The sequence below is a fragment of the Seriola aureovittata genome, chromosome 4 (assembly GCF_021018895.1).
Source record: "Seriola aureovittata isolate HTS-2021-v1 ecotype China chromosome 4, ASM2101889v1, whole genome shotgun sequence".
Classification (NCBI taxonomy): domain Eukaryota; kingdom Metazoa; phylum Chordata; class Actinopteri; order Carangiformes; family Carangidae; genus Seriola; species Seriola aureovittata.
This window is the reverse complement of record NC_079367.1, coordinates 9000011-9004872: the sequence shown is the minus strand read 5'-3', so window position 1 is coordinate 9004872 and position 4862 is coordinate 9000011.

Genomic DNA, 4862 nt, shown 5'->3' with positions numbered 1-4862 from the left:
TGCATTGCAAAGAGACAGAGCGCGACGACAGCTGAAAGGGGCGGTGTTTAAGGGGACTGACTTGCCAGTTGATTCACAATTCAATTACAATGCCCCCCCACCACCACCACCACCCTTCTAAACACACACACACACATACACACACACACGAACGCACACATACACGCAAACACACACACACGCACTCGCACACCACCACTACTAGGGTACTTCTACTCCTGCCACCTCCTCCGTGCCTCTGTGAGAAGCTGTTTTGTACCAAGACCCCTTCACGTCATCAGGAGTTTACATGTTCCCGCAAATTACTCGCGTTGTACAGGGATGAAACACACTATGGAGGCGTGAGAGCTGCTGTGAACTGTAGTGATGCTTAACCAAATCACAGAGGGATACTATCACTTTCAACATGATGACAGCTAATACTGTAGTTCGTTCAAGAATCATAGCATCTTTCGTTCCCAGAAATACAATCAAGGTTATGAACAAATCTTCATCCACTCACAAATTACACAGTGTAGGTCCCTAAAGGAATTACACTAGAATGTTTCAGGCAAACTATAGGGGGCGAAAACGGAATAGAGTACAATATGGTTGCCATACTGTACGCTATATGACACTGTGAGCCACTATAGGAACATTATAGGAACAGTAGGCTACTGGATGATTTGAGGGTAAGTAAAAGAAGAATCTATCTTTGGAGGTGGTTTTAGATCTTAAAATAGTAATACAGTTTAGATGTAGTTTACGTGTGAAGAACCATTATCTATGAGCTAAAAGGAGAGTCTGTGGGACTGTCTCTGTCCCATATTCTGCAGGTCCAGGCTTCCTCATAACTTGTAACTCACCCTCATAAACACCTCGGAGTATTTCCTGTTCACCTTGTCCTGATCAATAAAAAGCAACCATGTCTTTTTTTTTTTTCTTTAAACAGCTGCATCAGCTATTAGTAAAGTATATATTTGTGAATAGGTAAAGTATTAACTTTAAAATTATTCTTATATAAAAATAAAGTGTATTAAAGATGCAGGGTTTAAAGATAGTTTAGTTGGACAGATAGTAAAAACAATCAAACTGTCACCAAGAGCATCAATGGAAATCTAGTTTGAATAAGGCGTTGTGCCTGTTCTAATTCATGTTTTACATTGCTTTCTTTAGATTTTTGTGCTTTCTTATCCACAATAATCAGACACAGCAACCATGCCTTACTGAAAATTGAATCAAGAATTTGTTCTGCCACTGGAAAAGAACAAAGAGGAGAGAAAGATTGGGCTTTTCAGCCTCAGTAAGGCTCCACTCTGAACAAACCACAGCCATTAGGGAATACCTCCCATGGCAACAGAAACAGTAATGACAGATTATAATAGTAATTCTCACACAAGTTCCACTGGAACCTACGGCTTTTAAAAAAAAAAAGGGGGAGAAAATCCAGCTCCAGAAAGAAGTAGTACAGACTCAGGTCAACACTAATTCTGTCCTTCTTGTGTTCATTTATGACACAATGAAGCCTAAATGATTTTCTTTAAGGCACGAGCCCTTTCTTTTTCCATATATCCAACCTCATCATGAGCAACCTTGTTAGGGTGAGTCATATGGCGCAACCTGTGATGCACATCAATATGATACTTCTGCATGTACTCTACTCATGTATTTCTAAATGGGATGATCTGGATGGAGGCTGGGGAGCCAGGGATATTGATCACACATGGATTTTTAAACCGGTGGTACTTCACTGGCTCCATTAGCAGCCCTGGATCAGGTTTCATTGGCCTGATAGGAGCCTCGTCTGGGAAGAGTGCTGGTGGGTTCTGCGGTGAGAGGAGCTGCCTCACCCGGGGCAAAGTAGTGGGGGTGAGTGAGGAGAAGAATGGTGGGGGGCAGTACCTCTTACTTCATGTCAGTCAGTCAGTCTCTCACTCTCTCTGACTGGACCTCTTTGTTTTCTGTTAATGAACTCCTTCGTATCTGTTCTTAAAAGGCTAGCGCGGGTCCTTTTGTGCCTAAGGGCAGCCATTAGGGGTTTAATGGTGTTGCTGACTAATATCTGGGCTGGCGTCACTGTAACCCATTTCAACTTGGGTTTTCTTCTTTCTGTCTTCACTTCTTTACATCAGAATGTTTCAGTCCAATTAAAAAAAAGCCTTTTGATTGTATTTCACCAAAATATATATATATATATTTTGTCAGAATGATATATGCATGTCAAAACAAAACAGACTTACTAAACTCTAATTGTAAAAAAAAAAAGAAGTAACAAACAAGCCGCAACAAAGTGATTGCAAAATGCATTGTTGCTTTAAATCCTTGTTGCCAGGAAACATCTGAGTACATCACTGTCTCAGTACAGTACAGTATGTTTCTTATTTGTCTCTCAGAGCAATGACCATTTCAATTGCCCTTAGACAGCCTGTTGTACAGTGACCCTGAAGGACAGCACACTCACATGGGGAAAATAGTTCTCATAAAAAAATCGAACGGTTAACTACTAAACATTTAGTTTATCTTCAGAGAAATCTCTGTGTCAACTGCTTGTGTCAAACTTTTGCACAATGAAACCCCAAAAAAGAACTATTGTTGAAACAAATTGTGTCATTTCCTTCTGAGACAGAGGAATTGTTAATTGTCTCGCTCTCATAAAACAACCAGCCGGCGTATGAACCTGCACACTTAAGGACACATGTCTCAGATCAAACAAGTTTTGGTTTCAGTGTCTCTTTTCTTCACCTGGCAAATGCTGTTGCCATGGTTTTGACAGTTAGCTGGCTTCACTCATTTGCGTTGCAGTCTAGCACCCCTAGCTAAAGCAGCTCTCTCTCTCTCTCTCTCTCTCTCTCTCTCTCTCTCTCTCTCTCTCTCTCTCTCTCTCCCTCCTCGCTGCTCTCTCGTACTTGCTGTCTGTCTCTCGCTGGCACATCTGTGTTGTCTGCCTGTCTATAATCCTTAGATGTAACTGTCACACCTGCTACTTTTCACAGAGTTAACTGAAAGGTTATTCGATTTAGAGCAATCCATACAGCTGTCAAGAGATATTTGTCTTTGATGTCGGTGCCCTTGCAGCAAGCCACAAGAGTTTTGGTTGTTTTAAGTATTTAGATTCCAACACAATCTTTTTCTTCACATTTACAAACATAAAATGTGAAATGATCAAAGCATAAAGCATCTCAGACAATGGATACGGCCCTACAGGCTTGGTATGTCGTGTGAATAGACAGCATTTAGCATGTAATCAATCAGTCACTCATTTACAGGCACTCAAGCAGACACACAGATGGGTGACGGACACGTACACACACACAAACACACACATACACAGGGAGAGAGAGAGAGAGAGAGAGAGAGAGAGAGAGAGAGAGAGAGAGAGAGAGAGAGAGAGAGCAGACAGTGAAACAGTAAAACAGTGGGGTCCTTGTGGCCTCTGTCTAGTAGTTCAGTCTCAGCTCTATCTGTGGTGGATGCTCTCTGAAGGTGCCACAGGCTGGATGCCCTCCTGCTGAGATCAGAGGTTTAGCTGGGACATGAGCAGTGTATCCCTGTGTGTGTGTGTGTGTGTGTGTGTGTGTGTGTGTGCATGCTCATGCACGTGTACATCTCCCTCTTGCACCTCACATTCCAAAGTCTCTTCTGAGCATATTTGTGTGTGTGTGTGTGTCAGCGAGTGCATGTGTCTGTGTGCACGCGCTACTAAATTGTGTGCTTATAAGTGCACTGGGAAAGTAGCAGGGCCTCCCTGAACAAAGGCTCAGCTCTTTTCTGAACAATTAGCTTCGCTAAAAAGGACATCTCTTCCTCCATTAGCGGCACCACGTGCCCCCCATCACTCCATTGTGCAGATAATTCAATTATCCCCACCCCCCTCCGAGTCTCTTTGCCTCCCAGACCTCCCTCTCCTCGTTTTGCCCTCCCTCCTCTCTGTTACCACCATGGTCTCAGATAAAGCTCCGCTAGTCCTCACAGCTGAAGGGAAAATACATCAGTCTGCGGATTTAATTTATTTCTCATTCAATAAATGAAGGTTGTACATTATAGTAAGTAGCACCACTCAAAGGAATGGTGCACTCTGAAAAGATAATGATCCTACTGTGAAAATACAGTTGTTGGTTGCTGTATTGTGTTAAATGTTATATAAATACCCCTTATATTGAGTGACTATAGGGAAGAATTGAACTTTGACTACTATACAATGGACTTGATTCGGCTATGAATGCATATTACAACACAGTAGGAGGTATTAACTCTTATCATCAACGGTGTACACTCATTGTAGATAACAGTCTGCGAATATTGCTAAGCTCACGATATAAACATTAAAACAATGGGAGGTCTCTCTTAGGATTCATTAAAGCACCACCTTTCCTGATGAGCTGGCATCTGTTGCATCATCAGCCATCAGTGATTGCATGTGTTTCTAGAACTGCATGTTCTCTAACTGAAGTGGTTTTATAATTAGTCACTGCACTATTAAGAGGAACTTACTACACTCCTACTTCCTAGAAATAAAACTTGTAGAACTCTGGGAAAGGGATCTTTATAAAAAAAATCTTTAGAAATGCTTCTTTAAGCAGAGGAATAGCCAGTAGCTGTTAGTGAGGAGAAAATACTGAGACATTTCTTAAGGTCAACAGTATTTATTTGGAAAAATACTCACATAAAAGGCTCATCAAAGGAATATTATAGTCACCAGAAATTATTCTTTGAGATGGATTTCTTTGAGTTCAGCAAAGCAGTACTTTGAGTTATGGGACAGAATTTCCAGAGGGACTCTAGTGTAAACTGATTTCAATGCATAATGAAACCAGTTCTCAGAAGTCTAATGTGGAAACTCGCTCAAAGGTTTCAAAATTTCTTAAAAGTTTCTAAAAATACTT